An 18,762-nucleotide genomic window follows, 5' to 3' on the forward strand; every position below is an offset into this window, starting at 1 on the left:
GAATAAAGGAAAGGATAGAAAGGGGAGGGAAAGGGAAAAGGGAAGAAAAACAGGGTAGAAAACAGAAAGGGGAAAGGTAGAAAAGGGGGAAGGGAGGGAAAAGGGAAAAAGGATGGGGTGAAAAGGGGATAGGGAGGGAGGAAAAAGGGAAAGGAGGAAAAGGACAGAAAGGTAAAGAGGAAAAATGGATGGGAAAGGGGGGGAAGGATGGAAAGGGGAGAAAAGGGATAGAGAGGGAAGAAGAGGAGGAAAAAAGGGATATAAGGGGAAAAGGAATAAAGAGGGATAGAAGGGGGGGGGGAAGGAGGAAAAGGGGGAAGAGGAAATGGCAATAGCCAGGGAAAAGAATGGAAAGGGAAATAAAGGTGACAGAAAGGAAAGGAAGTGGGATACAAGGGGGAAATGGAAATAAAAAAGGGGGGAAATGAATAGAAGGGGGGGAATGGTACAGAAAGGGGGAAATGGAAGGGGGATAAAAGGGGCATAGGGAGAAGGGCGGGGAGAAGATTGAAAAGGGCGAAAGGGGACAGAAAGAGGGGTAAAAGTGGATAGAAAGGGGCAAAAAGGCTTCATTGCAAATGTGCCACCAGAGGAAAAGCGAGCCCTGGAGCTGCCCAGGGTGCCAGAGGCCGGGATGTGCCAAACCCCTGGGGACACCCCCTCCCCACCTCCCCAGCCCGAGCCTTAATTAAAAAAGCTGCTCCCAACTATCAGATCATGGATTGCATTTCCAGGCCCCTCTGGAAGCGCGGCTGTGCTGGCACCGCCTCGGCAGCGCTGCCAGAGCGGGGAGCGCCGCCAGCCGCGGCTCCGATATCAAAGGAGCTCGAGGAGCTCATCCCATGGGAGCCTCGGGAGCTGCTCCAGAGCCTCCTCCGGGGGCAGAGCTGGCCTGGGGACCCGGGGAACGCTCTCTGGATGGGCAGGAGATCCGGGGAGTTTCCCCCATCTCAGGGGGAATTGATGGAGTAATTCTGAAATAATGGAATATCTGACTCTGGGCTCAGCGGATCTCTCACAGTGCTGTGTTCCTGGGGTATTCATGGAGTATTCCCAGAGAATTCCCAGGGTATTCCCGGAGTATTTCTGGGGCATTCCCGGGTATTTCTCAGGAATTCCTGGGGTATTCCCAGAATATTTCCAGAGTATTCCTGAGGTATTCCCACAGTACTCCCAGGGTATTCCCAGAGTATTTCTGGGATATTCCCGGGTATTTCTCGGGAATTCCTGGGGTATTCCCAGAATATTCCCAGAGTATTCCTGGGGTATTCTCACAGTATTCCCAGGGTATTCCTGGGGTACTCCCGCGGTATTTCTAAAGTATTCCTGGAGTATTCCCAGAGTGTTCCCAGGGTATTCCCAGAGTATTCATGGGGTGTTCCCAAAGTATTCCTGGAGTATTCCCAGGGTATTCATGGAGTATTCCCAGAGTATTCCCAGAGCATTCCTAGAGTATTCCTGGGGGTATTCACAGAGTACTCTCAGGTTATTCCCGGAATATTCCTGGGGTATTGTCAGTGTTTCCAGGTTATTCCCAGAGCTCGCTGGAGTATTCCTGTAATATTCCCAGGGTATTCCCAAAATATACCCAGGGTATTCCCAGAGCTCCCTGGAGTATTCCCGGCACTCCCCAAGCATGGAGAGCCCTCCTTTAATCCTGGCAATCGAGTGGAATTGCAATCAAACCCCTGGCCTGGAGTCCATCCAAGCCCCTGGAGGAGCAGATCCCCATTTACAGCAGCGGCTGCAGAAATCCTTGGAAATCTTTGGGGATCCTTGAAATCCTTGGAAAACATCATTTTTGATGGTGATAACTGGGATGCACGAACTCCTAACTGGGTTTGAATTGCTCACATTTAATTATTGGCAGTCTAACAACTTTTTTTCTCCCTCTTTTCTGGCATTTTTCCAGCTTCAGAAGAGAGCAAACATTTCCTGGCATCTCTGGGATATGGTTGGGACATGGAAAAGCTCCGATCCCTGGGTTTGCTCTCCAACTGCCTCTAGAAATATGGACTGTGTGTAAATAAATATATTAAAAATATAAGATCTAGATAACAGATGATGTGTGGATACATAGAAAAATATGGCGAATATAATCGATGATGTGTGTGGAAATACATTAAAGTATAATATATATACAATATATGGGGTTTATATAGATGGTCTAAATAATACATGGGGTATATACATGAAAATACATATATTCAAAATAAATCTATAAAATAAGAGCCACTCTTTCAAATCCAAAGCCTCTGCAGTTCCATCCAAGGCCTATTTTGGATGAAACTCAGAACTAAAATATTGGGGTTTTTTCCCACTTTGCCTCCAGCACATCCCAACAATCCTGAGTTTTCCATGGGAGAACAATTCCTGGATGCTGCTGGTGGCATCCCAATTCTCCCAGTACCCTCCCAGTGCTGCACTGGTTCAGCTGCTTCTTCTCCAAGTTCAACACACCTGGGGCTCTTTCCTTGATTTTTCCTTGGGGGAACACCCTTCCCTTGGTTCCAAGGAAGGGGCTGAGGATGCAATCCCAGACACCAGCCAGGGGCTGATTTGTGGAATTCCAGGATGGTTTGGGCTGGCAGGGACCTGAAAGCTCATCCCATTCCATGGGCAGGGACACTTTCCACTGTCCCAGGCACGGATGGGAATTTTGGAAGCAGCACCACCCATCTCCCCCATTTCCTTGTTCTCTCAGGCTCCTCAAACCCTGCAGTCCAAGCAGCTCCAGGCTGGAAATCAGGACCAAGGCAGGGGGGATTATCCCTATGCCAGGACAGTGTTGGAGCATCCCTTCCCATCCCATCCCAGCCTTCCATGTGGGAATGCAGCCATGGGAAGGAGAGCAGAGGCCCAGGGTGTGGTGTGGTGTGGTGGCTGCAGAGGGAAGCAGGGCAGGGATGAATGGAACCTTTCACCGAGGAATTCCCAGCTCCGAGGCGGGCGGGGAACCTTCCCTGGGACACCGGGACACAAATCCCTTTAAACTGGGGACAGGGAGAACCACGGAGGAAAATAATCCCTGGCCCAGCAGTGGGGGGCTGCAGGAGGCCCTTTTTCCCCCCCAGCCCTGAAAGCTGTCCTTATTTTTCCCCGAAATCCTGTCTCCGAGGGCTCCCGAACATTTACATTTTTCCTCGGAGCCGCGCAGTTTATTCAGGGGGGAAAAGCTCCGCTCATAAATGGCTGCATTGATGCTCTCACACTTCCATACATCCAGCTCCATCCACCTCAGACAACCGGGCCATTTTTCCCTGCTCCACATTGTGCAGGAATTATTCCCGTCTCCCGCCCGGCCACGCGCCCCTCACACCCCCAGCCGAGCCATGAATGGCCACAGTGTCCGCAGAACCCTCGGAAAAGGGGGGAAAAACCTCCAAAAAAGCCCAAGGACGGGGTATAATGATCCCTTCACGCTCTCCAGACAGGATTATTTCACCTCCACGCCCTCCTCCAGCTCCTTTTCCCGCTTGAAAAATAAATATAATAAGGGAAAAAAGCCGAGGAAATGATCCCTTAGTGCTGCTGCAGCTCGCTGCTGTCTTCCTCCTGCAGCCAGAACAAACTCCACGCTCCTTTCTCCTGCTCCTCACAGGGAGATTACTACAGGGAAATGTTTTCCCTCCCACACTCTCAGCCTGTCCTGGAATTCTTTCTGTGGAACTCAGCTGGAAGCTTCTCCCCGTTCCCAGAAGCTCTGGGTACCTCCAGGCCACGGGCACAGCTGAGGCTGGGAGGGGGTGGAAGGAGCTGGGGAGGTCTCAGCCCTGCATCCATGGATTTGGGGAGCCATTCCCAGCAGCTGGAACTCAGCACTCAGCCCAGCTTTTATTGCTTTTTCCTACAGCCAACACCTTTGTGCGACCTTTCATCCCCCCCTGCTCTGCAGACCCCACTGCCCCACCAAGCTCCTCCAAACCCCAAAGCCCTTTTTGAGGAAAAGAGCAGCATTTCCAGCAGGCAGCAGCTCCAGGATCATTCCGAGCATCCCTGCTGCAGCCCCAAACCCCTTTTCTAGGGGCAGAACAGCATTTCCACAGAGAGCAGCCCAGGATCCCTCCCAGCATCCCTGCAGCAGCCCAGGATGGCTCCAGAGGCAAAGAGGAGCCCTGTGTGCCTCTGAGCACACGGACACATAGGTGCCATTATGCTCAGCTGGCCCCAACAGCTCGGGGATAATATTTTTTTTAGCACTGGACTAAATATTTTTAACATATGCAAACAGCCATGACTGAGGCAGCCACAGAGGCCGGGAGCTGGGATGCTGCTGCCGCTTCCAGCACGGAACAATGTCACCTTTCTCCTCCCTGTCCCCAAAGCCAGCACAGGCACGGGGGAAAAGGGGGCAAAGCCAAAGGTGGCAGCGCTCCAGGGTGGATTTCAGCGGGGAAAGGGCTCTGGGCTCCTGCAGGGATGCACAGAGCAGGGGTTTGTGTCTCCAGCAGACGTTCCCCCTGTGTGTGCCCGCGGGGAAACGCTCCCGGCTCTGGGCAAACAGAAAGGTGCTGGGTCAAACAAGCGGAGCACAAAGTTCTGCTGGAGGGAAGTAGGTCAGGCCTGGATGGAGCAGCAGGGCTGGGAGTGTGCCAGCCTGGCGGGGGATGGACCCAGCATTCCTGATTTATGGATGGGGAAACTGAGGCACCAGCCCAAGGATGCGCCAGAGCCAGTATTCCTGATTTATAGATGGGGAAACTGAGGCACGAGGACAAGGATGCGCCAGAGCCAGTATTCCTGATTTATGGATGGGGAAACTGAGGCACGAGGCCAAGGATGCGCCAGAGCCAGTATTCCTGATTTATAGATGGGGAAACTGAGGCACGAGGACAAGGATGCGCCAGAGCCAGTATTCCCAATTTATGGATGGGGAAACTGAGGCACGAGGCCAAGGATGCGCCAGAGCCAGCATTCCAAATTTATGGATGGGGAAACTGAGGCACGAACCCAAGGATGTGCCAGCCAGGCTGGCTTTGGACCCAGCATTCCCAATTTATGGATGGGGAAACTGAGGCACGAGGCCAGGGATGTGCCAGACCCAGCATTCCCACTTCATGGCTGGGGAAACCGAGGCACAGGGCTCCCGGGAGGGAGCTGGGGATGCCCTGGGATCTCTCTGGATGGGTGGATTTGGGGGAATGGCCCCATGCCAGTGCTGCAGTTTGGGACATCCATGGTTATCCAGGAAGGTCTCCCTAAGAATCTGTTCTTCAGGAATCTTTGTGGGGTCCATCCCGGGGTTCCAGCAGCTTTTGAGGGGCAGAGGAGGCTCAGGGCAGGGAGGAGAGGGGCTGTGGGGTGGGATTTTCCCCATGGAAGCTCCCTGGCCCTGCTGGGCACTGTCTCCCATCCCACGAATTTCTGGCTCCCCCTCTCAAAGCAGCCCAGATGTTTCTCCCTGCCCAACATCTGCAGCTCCTGTGTGCAAGATGTTCTCTGGGGCCAGATGTGGACAGGCCCATCCCAGACCCACATTCCCCTGGAAACAGGCACATTTGCATGGAAAAAGGGGCTGGATTGGGATCTGCTGCTGGATGAGACTGGGATTGGGATTGGGATCTGCTGCTGGATACCTGGGATTGGGATCCAGACTGGGATCCAGCTGCTGGATAACATGGGATGGGATCTGCTCCTGGAATTCCCAGAATTGGCTGCTGCTGGATACCCTGGGATTGGGATCTGGTTGCTGGATGGGATTGGGATTTTGCTGTTGGATACCAGGGATTTGGATCTGGCTGTTGGATACCCAGAACTGGGATCTGGCTGCTGGATTCCCTGGATTGGGACCTGCTGCTGGATAATCAGAATTGGGATCTGGCTGCTGGATTCCCAAGATTGGGATCTGGCTGCATGACTCGCTGGGACTGGGATCTGGCTGCTGCATTCCCTGGATTGGGATCTGGCTGCTGGACATCCTGGGATTGGGATCTGGCTGCTGGATACCCTGTTTTGGGATTGGGATCTGGCTGCTGCATTCCCTAGGATTGGGATCTGGCTGCTGCATTCCCTGGATTGGGATCTGGCTGCTGTCCCCGGGCTGTCCCAGCTGGAGCAGCTCCTCTGACGTGAGCATTTTGCCGTTGGCTGTGCTGGCCCAGCTGGGACGTGCGGGTTTGGGATCAGCACACGGAGCCAGGGCTGCTCTGGAGCTTCCTCTGGAGCTGGAACCCAACCAACCAAACTCACCCAGGCCCTGCTCCTGTGAGCCAAAGCCACCTCTGGAACAAGGAGCTGGAACAAGGATGCTCTGGGCACCTGGACGCTCCATCCAGCCCTGCTGCTGCATCCCCCAATGCCACCACAGCCAGGAGCTTTCCCAAATTTCTCCAGACACCAACCAGGCTTTCCTTCATCCCCATTTCCACCCCAGCTCCTTCCCACCACCAAGTCCAGACCCTCTTTAAAGTTTTATTGGAGCCACAGTGGCTCAGCCTGAATTTTTTTGGAGTGTGTGAATCAAAAGCAGCTTTTCAGAGGGCTTTGAGCTGCTGCAGGGTTAAAAAATCATAAAAAGAGGAGGAGGAGGAGGTTTCTGCCCTGGTCTGGGTCTTTGCTCTACACAGACTTCATTCCCACCCTGAGGAGCTCAGGATGGAGGGACACCCCCCAGTCACTGCAGAATTCCAGAGAAATGCTTTTCCTCCAAATTATGGCACAGGAAATTCAATATTTTTTTAGGACTTGGCTCTGCATAACAACAACCAGCATGGGGAGAGCAATTCCAGCTCCACACAAACAGCTCCCAACAACTCCCACCAGCTCCAGCCCCACCATGGCCCAGGCACTGCCTGTCCCCAGGTGTCACCTGCAGTGCCAGCACACAGTCCCAGGGACACCCATGGGAGGCAGAAGGTGACAAAGCTCTGACAGGACAAAAGGATGAGGCCTCAAGCTGTGCCAGGGTCTGACATCAGCAGGAATTTCTGCATGGAAAAGAATGGGACTGGGAAAAGAATGGGGACACCCTCAGGGATGAGAGGAAAGACCTTGGTGGTGGAAGAAGAAGGGATTTGCTGCTGCTTTGCCCAGAAATGCCCCATTTCCACTGGCACAGACCCAATCCCAGCAGAAATGTAGGAAAAAGCCATTTTGGAACATGGCTTTGGCCAACATTCCTGGAGTTCCAAACCAAGAGAACAAATCTACGGATCCATCCAAAAGGATGGAGTCGAGGTTGTTTCTAACCCTAACCCAAAACCCATTTGGGAATCTGGAGGTGGAGACTGAGCAGAGCCCTCAATGCCAGCCCCAAATCCCAGCCCCACATCCCAGCCCCAAATCCAGCCCCAAATCCAGCCCCAAATCCCAGCCCCAAATCCCAGCCCCAAATCCCAGCCCCAGAGCCCAGCCCCAAATCCCAGCCCCAAATCCAGCCCCAAATCCAGCCCCAAATCCAGCCCCAAATCCAGCCCCAAATCCCAGCCCCAGAGCCCAGCCCCAGAGCCCAGCCCCAAATCCCAGCCCCAAATCCCAGCCCCAAATCCCAGCCCCAAATCCAGCCCCACATCCCAGCCCCAAATCCAGCCCCAAATCCCAGCCCCAAATCCCAGCCCATTTCTGAGCTGTTCCTGCAGAGCACCAGGAGGCTCCAGCCCATCCCCAGCTCCTGGGGGAGCAGATCCTCCATCCCTCAGCAGCTGGGTCCAGGACCAGCTCAGACATGGAGTTATTTGGGTCTGGATAAACACCAACACATCCTCAGAGCAGGAACAGCAAAGGGAACACCAGGAGCAAGTTCCCCATCCAGAACTCCCCCAGCGAAAACGCAGCACAGGTGAAGGAGCCCAATCACGAACCTGACCTTATTTCTGCCTCCCACCCCAAATCCTGGTGCTCCTTGGCTCCAGCCACTCCCTGTCCCCCAATGAAGAGGGAATTCAGCCCTCTGAGAGCAGCTGGGAAGCAGCTCCAGTCCTAGGCCTGCTTTTCCAGCACTAAAATCCCACTTAGGGCTGTTTGTCCTGACCAAACAGTAGCGGGTTTGTGCCATAAATCCCCATTAATGAACAATCCCCACTGGCCCATTCCCATTTTCCAGAGGGGGAGTGGGCACTCTGCTCCCTCCTGCAGCAGCCACAGCTTCCCACTCAAGGGCTGCCCATTAAATGTCCAGGCTCATCCAGGAAATCCAAACATTTCAAATCCTGACAAATTTAAGCACACAGAGGCCTCGTGGAGTCATTTTCCTGAAGGCTTCTTTCAAACAAAAGCCTGACACTTAATCCATGAGCACGTTATCCATGGGAACGGGGGGAGCACAGGGGGTTTATCCCAGGGCTTGGAATATCCTGCACGTGCTGTGTCAGCAGCTCTGGGCTCTGAGGGGAAGGAGGACAAACCCAGCATGGGGGGATCCTGGGTTTATTGCCATATATCCAAAATATCCCAGCTTTTTAGCAGGGCCTGTTGGAATGGGACACAGGGAATGCCTTCCCACTGCCTCAAGGCAGGGATAGATGGGATTTTGGGATGGAATTGTTCCCTGGGAGGATGGCAGGCCCTGGCACAGGTGCCCAGAGAAACTGTGGCTGCCCCTGGATCCCTGGCAGTGCCCAAGGCCAGGCTGGACAGGGCTGGGAGCACCCTGGGATAATGGAAGGTGTCCCTGCCATGGCTGGGTGGGATGGGATGGGCGTTAAGATCCTTTCAACCCAAATAATTCTGGGATTTTACCTGGAAGCTCTAAGGGCTTTCAGTGACTCCCCATGACACAAGGGTGTCCCTGAACTTTGTGTTTTCATCCTGATGCCCTCCTGATGGAGAGCAGTCCCATGGAATTCATCCTGGTGGGATCTATCCTAATGGAGTTTATCCTGGTGGGATTAATCTGATTTGGGACTTTCCAAGGGGCTGCATCCTGATATGGAGCTCCTTGATGGGGCTGAATCCTGATGGGGCTGAATCCTGGTGGGGCTGAATCCTGGTGGGATGCATCCTGATGGGGCTGAAGCTTGATGGGATATATCCTGATTTGGGGTTGAATCTTGGTGGGATCTATCCTGATGGGGCTGAATCCTGGTGGGATATATCCTGATTTGGAGTTGAATCCTGGTGGAATATATCCTGATGGGATACATCCTGGTGGGATCTCTCCTGGTGGGGCTGAATCCTGGAGGGATACAGCCTGGTGGGATCTATCCTGGTGGGATACATCCTGGTGGAGCGTTGTTCAATGGGGTGCATCCCCATGGAGCTGCATCCCAATGGAATTTATCCCGATGTTTGCATCTGGTGAGACTCATCCTGCTTTGGGGCTGTCCCAAGGGGTTGATCCCGGTGGGCTGTGTCCTGATGGGCTCTTTCCCTGGAGTTCATCCCGATGGGATCCATCCCGGTGGAGTCCCACCTTTCCGGGACCATCCCGATGGGATCCATCCCGTGGGGTCCCACCTTTCCAGGACCATCCCGATGGGATCCATCCCATGGGGTCCCACCTTTCCAGGACCATCCCGATGGGATCCATCCCGTGGGGTCCCACCTTTCCGGGACCATCCCGATGGGATCTATCCCGGTGAAGCAGCACCTTTCCGGGACATCCCGGTCCCCGCGCATCCCGCCGGGCTCCATCCGGCCGGGATTTCTCCCGCTGTACGCTCTCGTGCGGCAAACAGGTGGCGATGTTGTACTCCGGGATTTCAGCTTCCCGCCCCAAAACGCCGGCTGCTGTCCAAAACCTGCTCGGGAGCCTCCCCGGCCCGTGCTCCCCCCAGGAATCCTTTGGGAACCAAGGAGAGCGGTGATCCCGAGCTTTTTCCCGAAATTAATCAGGATTAACTCAAGTTAAAGCCTCTCCTTCCATTCCTTCTAATCAAGGCATGGGACAGAACTTCATCTCTTTGCAAGGGCATTTATCCCTAGAGCCTGGAAGTGAAGAGGAAAGTTGGGATGCTCAGGGGAAGGTGCTCCATGCCACGGATGCAGACACAGGAATTTGTTTGGGATGCAAGGATGGCACACACGAGGGTGTTGAGCAAAGGGAAGATCTCCCACAGGGAAGCAGAGACCCATCCTGTGAGATGATCCTGTCACAGCCTGGACCTGCACTGCCCTGGCTGGCATTTTCCAGGATTCCTGCACGTTCCAGGCTGGAATTGTGCAGGATTCCTGCATTTCACAGGCTGGCACTCTTCAGGATTGCTGCACTTTCCTGGTTGGAATTCTGCAGGATTCCTGCACTTTCCAGACTGGAACTCTACACTTCCCAGGCTGGCATTTTCCAGGATTGCTGCACTTCCCAGGCTGGAATTCTGCAGGATCTGCGGGCACCAAGGCTCTGGAGCAGCAGGAATGTGACAGGGATGGGAGATCTCCCTGTGCCATGGAAGAAATTCCTCATTTTGAGCAAAGGAAGCTCCTGTGATGTGCTGGATGCTCCCAGGGATTGATGCCTCACGTGGGATCCCAAGGGTGCAGCTCAGAGGGTTCAGGGCTGTGCTGGTGGGGCCACCTCTGCCCCCACATTCCCTGCAGAGTGAAGCCACCCCAAATTCCCACAAAACCAGGAGCTTCCAAGGGCTTTGCATCCCCTCCTCCTGATCTCCCACAGGAGCACATTTGAATGTGCTGGGGTCACTCCCTGAACCAAGCCCTGTGCTGGATCTGTCTCCTGGATCTGTCTTTTCCAGGGAAAGGTGGAAGCTCCTGGAGAGGCTCCTCCAAGCCTGTCCCACACCCAGGACATGGGGCAGTGCCACATCCTGCAGTGATGCCACCTCTCAGCCTCCTCGTGGTGTCACTGCAGCCAGCCGGGCTCGTGGGTGATGCCACAGGGTGGAGGGCAAAGGGACAACGGCTCCAGAGGCTCCTGGATGAAGATCTCCATCATTTCACAAAGTCACCTGCCTAGGAAAAGCTGGACACGAATTCCAGGGGTTCCTCAGCAGCTCTTGGGATGGCAGAGGCTGGGAAGGTGAGGGAGCATCCACAGGAATGGTGAAGAGTGGCAGGACGGGAATGCTGGGAATGCCACAGCAGTGAGAGCAATATCCAGGGTGAGAGGAGCAGGCTCTGTGCTGGGATGTGTTTAAAGGGAGTTGGGAAAAGCAGCTGCACTTCCCAGCCACAGGGATTTCCTGGCTTTCTGCTGCTCCTGCAGGAGCTGGGCTCTGCTGGCTCACCCACACTGCACAGCACCAAAATTTCCATCTTGGAGAGGGCACAACCACACACTGCAGGAGCCAGGTCCCCCCCAGCATCCCAAATCCCATCCTTTTCCCACAGCTGGGATCCCTGGGATGCCAGAGCCTGCAGCACAGCCCGTGGGATGGTGAGGCAGCTCTGGCATGGACACTTTTCCTGCACTTTTTCTTTGCTGTCTCCAGATCCTGGGAGATTCTGGGAGCACAACGTGCCAGGAGATCCAGGGAATCCCTCTGGATGGATCCAGGGAAGGCCTCTGCAAATGGGCTCAGACAGACGGACAAACGTCCATGGATGTTTTTAAATGGAGCTAGGGAATGGCAGCCCAGAGCTGAAATAAATCCACCTGCCCCTGGAAAATGCCCTTCCAGTGGCTTCCAGCCCTTCCAGCAGGGCCATCCTGGGAAAGCTGCCTTGGGATAAAATCACTGATTTTTGGACGCTTTGAGTAAATGTCAGTTTTGTGTTCTCTTGGTATTCCCTAGAGTGGGAATCAGCATCAGGATGGGCACCTCCAAAAGTGATTCCTGCTTTCCCACCTTTGGATGGAGCCCAGGCATTCCCTTGGGGATGCTCAGCCCTGTGGGGGGAATTCTGTGGAACACAATAATGGAATGGGACCTTAAAGCTCATCCCATCCCATCCCATCCCATCCCATCCCATCCCATCCCATCCCATCCCATCCCATCCCATCCCATCCCATCCCATCCCATCCCATCCCATCCCATCCCATCCCTGCCATGGGCAGGGACACCTCTCACAACCCCAGGTTGTTCCAGCCTGGCCTAGGACACTTTCAGGGATGGGGCAGCCACAACTTCTCTGGAAAAAATGTGCCTGAGCCTCCCCAAAATTATCCCAGGGCAATCCATTCCTTGAGAATCTGTGTCAAACACGGCTGGGATAACTGTGTCAACAAAAAATGGGGCATTCCTGGACAATCTGTGTTAAACATGGCTGAGATAACGCCCGTCCTTCCACACCTGCATTCCCCTCTTGCCTGCTGCCCTGATGACCTTCAGGGAGCCCAAAATCCCCAGGAAAAGAGCAGATGGCACCAGGAACATCCCACAACAGCCCCACAAACCCTGCCCAAAGCACGGGAACGAGCAAATCCCAGCTCCTCACTCCGCTCTGCCAGCAGCCAGAGAAACTCTCATTCTGTGAAAGCATCATAAATATCCCAGCTCTGCATCCCCAGGGGCTGCATGGGGGATGCTGTCATCGAGGAAGGAGCAGGGAGCAGCAGCCACCCGCTCCTGACTCACCCAGGGAAGCTGTTTCCATCATCTCCTGCATTTTATTTGCCTGAGGTTGTTGGTAACTGTTGCTCAGTAGTGGCCACGGGCCCTTTAACACCTTTCTGCTCCAAGCACCGCCAGCCAAAGGGGATGGGGGACGTTCCAAGAGGGATTGAAGCCCACAGAAAGCTCCCCATGGGTGATTTTTGGGTCTCAGAGTCCTGCAACCCCCTGAAAGCTGCAGGTCACAAGGAGCGAGCAGGATATTTGCATGGGATGCACAACCAGAGGTGATGGAGCAGCTCCAGCTGAAACGGGGCTTGGGAGAGGGACAAAATCCATGTGCTGCTTGGGGAGAGGAGCATTCCAGCGTTCCAGGTTCTGAAATGTGCTCCCTTCTCCCTCCAAAGGCAGCCAGAGCTGCCCCAGGGGTCAGGCTTTGCCACCCGCAGCTGGCCACAGCTGGACCCGCTGCTGAGTGGGGAGATCAGACCCTACCCACACAAAAAAAAGAAGGAATTGGGAATTTTTGCTCATTCAGACCCTACCCACACAAAAAAAAAGGAGGAATTGGGAACTTTTGCTCATTCCCAGCTTGGTGCAGCCATGAGCCTGGATCAGGCAGGACACACCAGGGGAATCTCAGATTTGGGGAATGCCAGGATCACCCTGAGAGCTGGGAGAGGGGAGCTGGGCTGGGAGGGTGGCACAGAGATGGCACACATCACCAAGGACCAGGGAATTCCAGAATCCCAGAATGGGATGGGAAGGGACACTGAAGATTATCCAGTCCCACCCTGGACATCTTCCACTATCCCAGGGTGCTCCAAAGCCCATCCAGCCTGGCCTTGGGCACTGCCAGGGATCCAGGGGCAGCCACAGCTGCTCTGGGCACCTGTGCCAGGGCCTCTCACCCTCACAGGGAACAATTCCATCCCCAAATCCAATCACCAGGGCTTGCCACCACAGGGCTGCAGAGATGTCACCCTAAAGTGCTTTTCCTGGGAGCACAGGGATTCTGAAAAGGCACAAACTCCCCAGGAAGGCACGGCAGGGGAACCCTGAGCTGTTTTCCAGGGATGGGGTTTGCAGGGCACTGCTTTGGGACAGAGGTGTTGCTCTTAGAGCAGCTCTCGCTTTTTGGGATTTGAGGAAACGATGCTTCCACAGAGGATTAAAAATGTAATCCTGTCACCAGCCCTGCTGGGAGTGCCTAGGCCCAAAAACCCAGTAAATGCTGATATCCCGCTAATCCCACATGGATAAAATCAGGAGGTTTTGTTTTTCACAGATGCATTTTTGCAGCGAGGAGCGGGGTATTCCAGGAGATCTCCAAAACCCAGGAGCTGCCTTCCTGCCTGCCTCGGAATCCTCACAGTGCCGCAAGCTCGGACGCTTCTCCGAAAGGAAAATTCAAATTCCACGAGGCAGAAAACACAAAATTTGGGAACAGCCAGGCTGAGGATCTGCACAGTGCTAAACCCGAGGCAGCCACTGAGTCACCAGCTCGTTTCTAACCGCTGGAAAGCGATCTGTGCTCAGCTTATCCCAGGAACAATCCTGGAACCATCGTCCTGAATGGGTTAACCTCGGCTGTTTAGGAGCAAAACCTCGTCTGCATATTTTTCTTGCATTTCCCATAAACAAAACTGCAATGTTTTCGTGGGGGGACTTCATAAATTAAACAGCCCCGGCGACTCATCAGCTCCGCCGTGGATTTGGCCACGCTGGAGTTACCGGGTTTAGCCCTCAGGCTCAACTAAAACTTTGCTCTGTCCTAAGTTTCTGAATTATTCCCCCCAAAATTCCAACTTTTACAGCAAAGGTAGGACCTGTGAGGGGCAAATCCCAACAGAAAGGATCCAACCTTTGCACAGCTTCTTTGCAAAGTCCCGCAAGAGCAGAAGGATGGTTTTTAACGCTCTAAAAACTGCCCAGGGATTTTTCCAAGCGGGACTAAAGCAGCTGCTCCTGCTCCGTACCTGGGCACCACCAGGACATCTCCATCCCCCAAAATCCCCACTTCCCAAACTTTCCAGCTGCACAACCAGCACCGTTTGCTTCCCCCTTTCCCCACCCCCAGCAAGCGCCGGCGACAGAGAGAAACCCAAGGGATTTCCCAAGAAAAGAAGGGATTTTCCAAGAGAATGCCCTCACCTTTCCCGCAGAGCCGGGAGCTGCCTTTGCTGCCTTTCCAAGCCTCTCTCCGCGCTATCTCCAGTCTTCCCGCAGCTCCCGCCGAGCTGGAAATATCATTAAGCTCCAGTGAGGCGAAAAAAAAAAAAAAAATAAAAAGATCCCAGGGAAAGAAGCGTGGCAATATCCAAAGGGAGGGGAGCGAAGGTGTCGGGACGCGGGTCCCCGCTCCACCTGCGCCGGGCTGCGGGAATCCTCCGGCGTGGAGCAGGCATGGATACTCCTCTGGTGTGTGCGGATGACTTCACTTCATTAGCATGCTCCTGAGAGTTCTCCCCGACTGTCTTTTTTACTGACTTTGAGGCTCTGCTAATCAAAATCCTGGAGTGGTTAACTATTTCCTGGCGCCGGGGCTTCGGGAGGATGGAAATCCTCGGGACGGCGGTGGAGCAGGAGCCAGAGGCACCGGCTCGCCCACGGCAATTCCTGCTCCCCGGATTGGCAGGTCATGGCTCCCAGCACGTCCCAGTTCTGTCTCCTCAACCTCCGAGCTCTGCCGGGACCATCCAGCGGCGATGGAGGGAGAGGGAGAGCAGGAATGGGATTCCCAGCCCGGAATTGTTGTGTTTTGGGAGAGGGTGAAGCGGTTCAGGCACTCGTGTACCTGTGGCACGGCACCAAATGTCCCTTCCACAAGGGGAGGTGCGATTCCAGGGGCTTGGAACCACCTGGGAGGGTGGGACGTGTCCCTGCTCATGGCTTAGGGAATGGGATGAGCTTAAGGTCCCTTCCAACCCAGCCCATTCCATGATTTGGTGACCCAGCACATCCCAGGTGATGCCACACTCCAAAAATGCCACTTCATTCTCTTCCTCATGTATTTTGGGAGCAGAGCTACCTTCAAAAGGGAAACTCACTCCTGGGATAGAAAAGGGGGTAGCAAAGCATGGAAAAATAGAGCAACTCCTCTGTGAGCACACCTGGAGTGTGTGACAGGGCCAGGGACACTTCCAGGGCTCCCAGCTCCAGCCTCCCGCCTGTCCTTTGGGATTCTGCCTAGTTCCCAGTCCAGGTCAGGTTTTTCTCTGACAGGGAAAAACAGGAGTGGATTTTGCAATGGTGTGACAGGGCAAAAATTGATTTAAAAGAGGGATTCACTCCCATGGCCAGAGGACACACATGGACACATGTGTCCACCAGTGTGTGCAGGGACATGAGTGACCATCAGTGTGACCATCAGTGTGTCCACGGACATGAGTGACCATCAGTCTGTCCACAGACACGTGCCTGTGGTCACCCTGTCCCAGCACACGCAGATGTCACACCAAGCACACGCGTGTGCACACATCCATAGGTTGGGAATTCTGGCTTGAACCGCTTGGATCCCTGCTCCCAGCACCAACTCCATCCCCGGGGAACAGCCCCCAGCCCCACAACCCATGGATCCCGGGGGTTTGGGAGCCTTTCCTGAAGCCTCTGGAGCGGGATCAGGAGCAGCTGTGGGGTCTGAGCCCGGATTCCTCCCCGGCACAGCCAGGTCGGGAGCAGCCGCGTCCCCGCGCGTTCCCCGCTCCCTTCAGGAGCTGACCCACATTTTTTCCTCCTGATTCACGGCTCAGCTGCACTCAGGGCTATCTTTAGCCCCAGAGAGAGACGAGGAGAGGGCCCCTCTGCAATTCCAGCCTCCAAGGGCTGGGAGTTTTCTGGGATATAAATATGTGCACACACCTTCCCTGCTTCCTACGGCGTCTCCCGGAGCAGAGCGGCGCAAGCTCCCGGCGCAGGTCTGATGCACGGAGGAGAATCCCAGAATCATTCCAGCTGGGAAAGACCTCCAAGACCATCCAGCCCTACCATTAACCAGCCCAAAACCCCGCATGGAGCCCAAGAGCCTCCTCAGGATCAGCTCAGGGCTGACTGTGACCCATTTTGGGACCCTCTGGGAACGGCGCCGGCTGCGGAGCATCGGCACATCGGGAGAGGGATTTTTCCAAACCCATCTCGCTGATGGAGCCACCCCGCAGTCACCCCTGAGATGGGGCCCCCCCAGAAGATGGGGGAGCTGCTTTTTAAGGGCAGACGATGCCAAACAAATCCGTTCCCTGCTCCAGCTGCTCCCGGCCAAGCTTGCAGGCACTTTCCCGGGCTGGGGAGGAACTCTTGCGGTCGTGGCTGCGTCCAGCACCCCCTGCACAAACGATAACATTGGAGCTCTGTTTATCCCTGTCCTCCAGGGCGGGTTTTTTGGGATTTAAGCTGTTTCAGAGCCCTAAAGCCCATGTTTACTTTCCTGATGAGTAAAGCCCCGGCGCTGGTGCGGGGGAGCCTCCGGAGCTGGTGTGAGGTTAAGGATGTGCTTAAAGGGCTAAAAATGGATTTTCTTTCTTTCTCTTTTCTCCATTTTTTTTTTTAAGCAAAGCCACAAAGCAGTAAAAAACCCATCCCTGGGACTGGTGCATGAGACCTGCAACCACCACCACCCCCTCCTTGGGCAGAGCCCTGGAGACAAAAATGGACTGTGGACCTCAATTTGGGATTTTTTTGGCCCTAAACAGCCCTGATCCAGATCTGAAACCTTTCACCCGAAGATGTTACTTGGTTTCAAGAGCCAGCACCCAAACTTGGCAGAAATCTGTCACCAACCTCCTCAGAGACCAAAAGGTCTCCAGGAGAACTGAGCCAGGAACCTGGATCCTCAAAAGGAACCTGGATGGGGTTTTGTGGACCCTCAAAATCAGGTCAAGTCATGTTTAGAGGAGATTAGGAATTGATCCCCTTCTCCCACTCCATGAAATCCACAGGGGCTTTCCCAGGAAGCCAGGTTAGGTGGGATTTTTAGGTGAGAATGCCTCCTCTGACCAAAGTTTATGTTTTCATTTCCTTTGTAAAACTGGAAAATAACTCTGAGGAGCTAGGACAGATCTCATGGCATCCTGAGATCCACCTCCATTGCCAAGCCACTGGTGACACCTCAGTTCACCTGCTGGGATGGATGGAGGGGTTTTGTCCATGGGATTTTCATATCCCATCAGGAACCAGGCTGGCACTCTCCCTTACAGTTCCAAATCTCTTAAAAATCTCCTTTTCCAGCACCTCTATTGAGGTCAGGACATCAGATCCTCACCATGACCTCAATTCCTCTCCTGGCTTTGGGTGATCTCCCTTTGGAAAGGTGTATCCCAACAGTTCCTTTTCCTAAATTCAAGAATCAATGATTTAAAAGCCATAAATCCCAAGAAATGCTCCTTAAACCAGAGGTGTCAGAACAGAAAGTCTCTTCCAGCCCAGACTATTCTCAGATTCCATGATAACCATGGGAAGAAGGGTGATGGAGCTTCTCACACTGATAGTGTAACCACAAAAAAAAAAAGCCAGTCTGGGAATTTGAAAGCCATTTAAAGTTATTCCTCAATTATTCCGTGCATGGACACCAACCACAGCAAGATGATGCCCCACAAAATCCCAGGTGGAGCAGGTTGGGAAGGGTGGGTGCTCTCCATCCATCCATCCATCCATCCATCCATCCATCCATCCATCCATCCATCCATCCATCCATCCATCCATCCTTCCCCCTCCCTCCCAGCTATCCCACGGAATGTGACTCAACTCTTTCATAACAAACACAAGTTGGGGAAAACCAAGAGAAAAAGAGAAAAAAATAACCCAACCCAGGCAGCGGCAGCAGCACAGGCTTCCTTCAATAATAAACATCTAAAAATGTTAATTAAATCATGCTTTTCATGGAAAATGATGGGAAAATACTTTCACACAATGCTCAAATCAACACAGATTTTTTTTCTTTTTTTTCCTTCCCCCTCTGTCTCCCTGCAGCCAAAGGGATGGAGAGTGGGACGAGCTGCGGATCCGAGGGAGCCACTTTGTGCGGCAGGGAAGCATCTCCAGAGGACGCCAGATGACTTCACGTGCCATGAATGTGGCTCCCAACGAGCCTGTGGTAAACAGAGATATCAGACCCAGATGTTTGATGCTGGCCGCTCCTTTCGGGCGGCCACGGCCTCCCAGTGGCGCTGGAAAACCGCAGGAAAGCTTGGAGCCTTCTCATCTGGGAGCTTCATCCCTCCAAAGAGGGCATGGGAGAAACACCAGCCTTAGAATTTGGGGTGGATAAGCCCAAAAAAGGGCAAGGTGGCACCTGGGAGGGTGAAAGGTTCCTGCAGTTTGGGGTTGCCCCCTCCAGATGTGCAAGCTTGGGGCAGCAGGGGCTGAAATCCCTCCGGGCAAT

General features: G+C 54.0%; 1 protein-coding gene across 2 annotated transcripts in view; it reads right to left on the bottom strand.

The window, feature by feature from the left end:
- ZNF469 (zinc finger protein 469) overlaps positions 1–18,762 on the bottom strand; it is a 174,156-nt gene that overhangs the window by 39,824 nt on the left and 115,570 nt on the right. The window contains exon 1 of one of the 2 annotated variants that reach the window (XM_074550758.1): positions 14,541–14,649. The exons of the other annotated variant lie outside the window; for it this stretch is intronic. The gene's annotated coding sequence lies outside the window, so the exon portion shown is untranslated. Of the gene's footprint in view, positions 1–14,540; positions 14,650–18,762 lie in introns of those variants that run through there. 2 annotated transcript variants of the gene reach the window in all.

Source organism: Zonotrichia albicollis, chromosome 13 (genome assembly GCF_047830755.1).
Source record: "Zonotrichia albicollis isolate bZonAlb1 chromosome 13, bZonAlb1.hap1, whole genome shotgun sequence".
In the NCBI taxonomy this organism is placed as follows: domain Eukaryota; kingdom Metazoa; phylum Chordata; class Aves; order Passeriformes; family Passerellidae; genus Zonotrichia; species Zonotrichia albicollis.